Source organism: Octodon degus, unplaced genomic scaffold (genome assembly GCF_000260255.1).
Source record: "Octodon degus isolate 3935 unplaced genomic scaffold, OctDeg1.0 scaffold00055, whole genome shotgun sequence".
In the NCBI taxonomy this organism is placed as follows: domain Eukaryota; kingdom Metazoa; phylum Chordata; class Mammalia; order Rodentia; family Octodontidae; genus Octodon; species Octodon degus.
In genome coordinates, this window is record NW_004524631.1 from 12615751 (window position 1) to 12623003 (window position 7253).

The following is a 7253-nucleotide window of genomic DNA, read 5'->3' on the forward strand; positions in this document are numbered from 1 at the left end:
ATTCTAACCTTTACTTTTAGCTTGTTTAACTGTGCTATTTAAAAGATATGCTATCAATAAGAAATACTATGTTCATATAAATTGACCATATAAAAGTTTTAAGAAACTTGCCCATTGTTAGTTGAACATTTCTTTTAGTCTAGTTTACCTTGCATTTCTTCATACTGAATCCTAGATTGTGAGTGTGGGTCTCTCACATAATTGTGATGTCAACATCAACTCTTAAGGCTCAACTTTTAAAAAGTCAGAAAGGTCAACTTTGGAAAACATTCTTTCAATGTTTCCCACAACAAAATGCCAATAAAGACATTCCTACTAGTATATTCCCATAGTTGGAACAATAGTGAAGTCAATTTCTAATAGCTATAGCTCCCATGACCTCAATAAGTAATTTGTCTCTCTGGGTTTGGCCTCCTCATGTCAAAATGGCTAAGCGCACCAAAAGGTTGGCATTGTCAGTAAATATGGGACTCGCTATGGTGCCTCGCTCTGGAAGATGATGAAGAAGATTGAAATCAGCCAGCACGCCAAGTACAGCTGCTTCTTCTGTTGCAAGACGAGATGAGCCATGGGGATCTGGTCCTGTGGTTCCTGCATGAAAACTGTGGCTGGTGGCACCTGGACCTATAATACCACTTCTGCCATCACAGTCAAGTCAGCCATCAGAAGACTAAAAATGTTGAAAGACCAGTGGAAGCTCTTACTATTTGAGACATCCCTAGCCTATACTAAATGGGTTAATTTATGTAAAAAATAAGTAATTTGTATTTCTCTGAACAACTGATCTCATTTTTCTCTTTCTCATACACGTGTAGACTCACACACATTATATACATCTGAAAGGAGGGGTGCAAAAATCCTCTATTAGGTAGTAGGACAAATGTGACTTTTTCTTAAATATACACTTTAAGGGAGATTTTTATTTTTTCCAAAAAGATTCTAAAAGCTCTAAATGGGACTTGGAATGTAGGTCAGTGGTAGAGCACTTGCCTAGAAAGCACAAGACCCTGGGTTCAATTTCCAGAACTGCAGAATGATTAAATAAATGCTGTAAAAATTATATAATCCTGTATTCTCAGATTCTGTGTTCTCAGATTCTCCTACATTACAAGAGAAGAGGAAATCTATAGATTATATATAGTATAAGTATATTATGTATGTTATATATGTGCATACAGTGAATATATAGAATATATTCATATATATATAATGTACAGTAAAACCTTGGGTTGTAACTTGTTCCATGAATGTTCTGCAAGATAAGTAAGCAAGCATTTCTAATAAATTTTAACTTGATAAATGAATGATATCTTTCAATATGAGTAATCCATAATGCCCAACATTCCATGATCACAACTGAGCCAATGGTTCATTTCCCTCCCTCTCTCCCTCCTCCATCTGTCTCTCTTTCTCTGCCTCTGCCTGTCTGTCTGTCTGTCTGTCTGTCTGTCTGTCTGTCTGTCTCCGTCTCTGTCTTTCTCTCTCTGCAGGACTGTAGTGATTGTCTCCTAACAGCAAGAGGTTATGGAGGAGATCTCCTCTACAGAAGAGGAAGAGAAAAAGTGAGAAATTTGTCACATTAAATGAGATTAGAGAGATGTGTAAAATGTAAGAACTGTGCAAAAAATTTTTTATCTTTGTGAGACAGGGTTTCACTATGTGGTGCAAGCTGCCTTGAACTCACTTTGTAACCCAGGCTGACATAGAACTCACAGTGATCCTCCTGCCTGAGCTGCCCACAGTCATACCCCACTACACTTGGCCTAAGCATTGCAAAATTTAGTAGAACAGCATCACCCAAATAAGGCTGTAACAGTGAGAGCAATGAATTTGTTTAATGGCAATGCAACGTCATGTTTCCATCAAATCCTCAAAACAGAGGCAAAATCAGATATTATCAAATACATTCCTTGTTAAAATCACATGAAAAGAAAGATTCCACTCAGCCAATAAATAAATGGCAGTGCCTGCATTAGTGATAGTGAATGTTGTCCTGTATAATAACCCTCCTCTCCCACCTCCTTTGCAGCCTCAAATGTTTTCAAAGGCAAGTTGAGGTTAGCCTGGGATAATGGCACATGTTTATAATCCAGTACTTGACAGACTGAGACAGGAGAATCACTGTAAATTGGAGGCCAGTCTGGACTATATAGTGAGACCTATTTTAGAAAAACAAACAGCTGGGCATGGTGGTGCATGCCTGTAATCTCAGCATTCAGGAAGCTGAATATATATTTGATAGGTGTAATTATGTCAGATTTAAAATATTTTTAAATATTATACCTCCTATTCTGCAGTGAATTCTAAAAATATTCTCAGGAATTGAGAGTACTGTATGTCTATATTGGATATACTAGTTAACTATCTTAGAATTTTCCAAATTCTTTTTAAAGAAAGAGTTATCAATTTATCCTACAATACTTTTATTTTTTTCCATAGTGGGAATGGAACCCAGGATTACACTACCGCTGAGCTACATCACCGACATTTTTTCATTTTTTATTCTGAGACAGTCTCACTGATTTTCCTTGGCTAGCTTTAAACTTGTGAGCCTCTTCTCACAGCCTCTCAAGTAGCTAGTATTACCAGTAATGGACACTGTACCTGGCTATAATATTTTTTTATGGGAAGTCTTTTTCTCAATTCATTGGACTTCAGTAGTTTTTTCTTAGATGGGTTCTCCAGATTCTATGATATTGTCCTAGGTCAAGTTCTACATGTGCAGAGGTCAGCAAAAGCAATATAGGATACACATGAATTATTCACACTATGATCTTTAGGCTGATCCTATAAGGGACTAAGAGAAGGGAAAGAGTCATTGTAAAAATGTGGTTTCATGTAAAATCAAGACTTGGCCTGAACCAGGACAAAGGAGTATGTGGAGGCAAAGGGGCCTAAAGATTATAACTTGTACTGCAAGGTTGTGCTGTCTTAAGGGGAGAACCTGGGCTTTTGTATCCCTGTATACATTCATCACTGTCTACCTTCCCCCAAAGGTCATGTAAGCTCTTTGGCTTATCTAGGACTGGTGGCATATAGTCAGCCAAGTTCAAAGCCCTGGACAAAGCTAAAGGTATAAGCTGTTTGCTACAGCACATACAGCATCTGGGGGATGAGTACCCTGGCTAATCAAGAAGATCTCTGAGAGGCCAACAAGAGTGTCTACTGCCTGGAAACAGGGATGTACACACAAGGAAAAATGCCGCTCTTGTGCATGCTTAGGGCTTCTCTCCTGAACGTCCCTCATTTATATGTGTTCATGTAGTTTGTCTGCTGCAGAAACTTTTTTATTGGTACATTTTAGATAAGCATAATGATAATATTCAACATAGGGAATTTGTACCTGTACATAATATATTTTGCTTCTTCATTTTCCCCCCATTCCCTTCCCCTTCCTTCAACCTCTCTTCCTCTTATTTACAAAAACTTTGTTTCTTTTTCCTTCTATTCTCTTTTTTTTTGGTCCCTTCCTTTCCCCTTCCTTTCATTCTCCTCATTTGAACATTTTCTAACCATTTCCTATTATGTATTATTATACTTTTGGGTCTTTATTTACACTTTTGGTTTCTCACGCCATAGAATTCAATGTTTAAACATGTATGTCTGATTTATTTCACTTAAGAGTATGATTTCAAGATGCATCCATTTAGAAATCTCTCAAGTTTACCCTTCTTTATGGCAGAATAGCACTCTAGTGTTTTTAAAAAACCCACATCTTCTTTATCCATTCATGAATTGATGAGCATTTGAGCCGTTCCCAAGATTTAGCTATCACACATTATGTTGCTACAAACATGGGTGTGCATATGGCAGCATGGTATGATTTTTTGAATTCTTTCAGGAAGATACCAGTAAAAAGCAATAGCTGGGTTGAATATAACTTCTAGTTTCAGTTGTATTTTTATTTAGATCGGACTTATAGTGATCCTCCTGTTTTCAGCCTCCCAAGCACTGGGATTACAGGCTTGTGCCACCATGTCCAGTCTCAATCACTGTCTCAGTATGCCCCAGAGGTGAGGCCAGCATGGCACACCAGGGATCAAACCCTGGCCACTAGGCTCTCCCTAAGCAGGCGCTTTAGTCCTAGTTTCAGTTTTTTGAGGAATCTCTGCACTGATTTCCACAGTGGTTGCACCAGTCTACTCTCCCTTGAAGAAGGGTTCCTTTTACTCCACAGCCCCACCAGCATTTCGTATTGGTTGATTTCTCAATAATGGATGTTCTTTCTAGACTGAGATGGAGTCTTAGTGTTGTTTGAACTTAAGTCTCTTGAATGACCAATGATGGCAAACATTTTTTCATATATTTATTTGTGGCTTGTTCTTTTTCATCTGAGAAGTCTCTGTTCATTTGATGCTTATTTTTGGATTTCCTCTTTAAATTTGGGGGGAAGTCTGACCTTTTTGAGTTCTCTGTATATTCTAGATATTAGTCCTTTCTTGGAGGAACAAATGACTAAATAATTTATTTTTACTCTGTGGATTGCTTCTTCACTCTGTTGGTGGCTTCTTTGGCTGTGAAAAAAGTTTATTTTTAAATAAGGTGAGATCCTAGTTATTGATTCTTTGTGATATTTACCATGTGGTTCTGGTTTTGGTCATGAAGTCTTTGCCTACACCAATGTCTTCTGTTTCTTGGCTTGTACCATGCTAGGTTTTTTTTTTAATCACAGTATATTTGCAGTATAATTTCAAGTCAGGGATTGTGATGCCCCCTGCCTTGACTTTGTTGCCAGAACTAGTTTTGCTACTCTAGGTCTCTTCTGGTTCCAAATGAATTTTAGGATTGTTTTCTCCAATTCTTTGAGCCATGCTATTAGTATCTTAATAGGCACTGCATTAAATCTGTATAGCTGCTTTGAGATCTGTATAACTATTTGAACATTTAGCTAATAATTCACAGAAGAAAGTAAAAGATAAGAATTCCAGAATGAAAAGCCAAGAAATATCTTAGAGTCCAGAAGAATTTTGGAAATAAAAGAATTTTGATTTTAGCTATGACACTTCCACATACTAATTCACTGAAGTGAAAGAATTAAGTAACTGTGAGAAATGTTATTTTATATAGTTAAATATGGTAGTGGAGCAGCTATATAATACAAGGAATAAAGGTACATGAGTAATAGAATAGAAAAATGAAACATAATTCAGAATAGATGGAAGACTCTTATTTCTAGTCTGTTTATCACTACCATAATAATGTAGCCAAATTTGCCAAGAAAATAGGTTTATTCAGCTAACAGTTCTGGAAGTTCAAAAGCATTTTCTCAGGTTGTATCCATAGTATCATATTAAGAGCCAGTAAAGAGTGATCAGATAATGAGACGAAGAGCCAGATAATGAGAAGGGGCCTATCTTGTCTTTTAAAAAAATAACAATCCACTCCTATGGAAACTAGTTTAATCTGCCAGAACAACGTTAATCCCTTCCAAAGGCAGTACCTCCAATAACCTAATTATCTCTCACTAGGCTTCACCTTTTAAAGGTTGCACTGTTTCTCAGTTACTTTTCTTTCATTGCTGGGACAAAATACCCAACACCCAAAATGAAGGAAACAAAGGTTTATTTAGCTCACAGTTAGTGGAGGTTTCAGCCCATATTCAGCTGGCTCCAAGGCAGAGTGGCACATGGCAGAGGGCAGCAGTTCATGGTGGCAGAAACCAGCAAAAAGCAAAGGGAGGAGCAGTCACTACAGCTGTAGAGGGAAGCCTCTCTCCTTTTCTTGTATTACCTTCAGGCTATCTTTGCCAGGGTTGGTATAGCACTCACATCCTTAATCCCAGCAGCATTTACACCCATAATCCCAGCATTGAATCATGAATTAATCACAAACTCTAGAAGTCCACTCCATGACTGCATGAGGGTTTTTTGAGGGCAGGGGCAACCAGACACAAACCATCACACCCTGTATCCTAATAGTGTCATATTTGGCACCAAGTTTCCAATACATTAATCTTTTTTTCCAATACATTAATCTTTGGGGAACACATTCAAGCTAAAGAAATTCCTTTAAGAAAGATATTATATAAGAGAAAGAGCAGAGAGTATAGTAGGGCCCCCTAACAAAGGTAAATGGAGGAAGAAAAGTCTGTAAAGATAAGAAAATAAACAAGACACAAATCAACAAGCAAAAGACAGAAACATCTGTGATTAGAAATGGATATAACAATAGGAATAAGAATCAACCAAAGGGAATCTCACACTGATAACATATAATTAGATGTTCAAAGTTGGTTATGGCAGAAATAGAAGGAAGACATGATGCTGCAAAGTCCACATCTGGGTCTGTAGTCTAGGGTGATGGAGAAGGGTACAGATTTTAATGTTGATGTTGAGTGAGGTGAAGCTGCTTGGAAATAAAGTATGAAAAGGGAATTAAGCTGAGCAAGTGATCTTGCTGGTCAAGAAAATATCCATGTTTCACTGAGATACAGTAATACTCACAGGTATGAAAAGGGTCTAATAACTCAGCTAAATTAAGGATGATATATCACACACTTCAGATACTCTAGGGCATTCAGCAGCTCAGAAAGGAGATATCCCAGTGAAGCCCTTGATAGATATATAGGACACTTGTGCTTCTTTCCCAGGCACCTTTCCATACACAGACTTTCAGTTCAGTCTCATCAACTCCTGGAAATGCTGGAGTCACCTGGGTTCTTCTTTTACTTGCTATAGCAGGAAACTTGCTCCAGACAGTAAGCTAGGGCATTCCCAGGGACGATTTATTTGAGCCTTGTTCCTCAGGGATCACTGTTCTTTATTTCTTGACATCCAGTGTCTTTAGAATTCTGTCTCTTGTAATTTGTATATGTCTGTAGTTTTTTCAAGTGGAAGGAAAATCCATTTTTGTTACTTCACTTTAGTCAAAAATAAAATTGTAATCAGAATTATTTTTTTAGACAGAGTCTTGCTGGGCCAGCCAGATAGCTCAGCAGACTAAAGTACCTCCTTAAGCAGAGTGCGGTGGCCGGGGTTCAATCCTCACTGTGCTGTGTCGGTCCCACCCCTGGGGCACACTGCAACATCCACTGAGACTAGGGGTGGTGGTGCGCCTGTAATCCCAGCACTTGGGAGGCTGATAGCAGGAGAATCACTATGATTCTGTTCTATGGAGTGGGACCCTGTAGACCCTGTACTAAATACAAAACATAAATAAATAAATAAATAAATAAATATAAACAGGGTCTTGCTATGCTGCACAAGCTAGCCTCAAATTCCTAGGCTTAATCTGTCCTCCCATTTCAGCCTCTG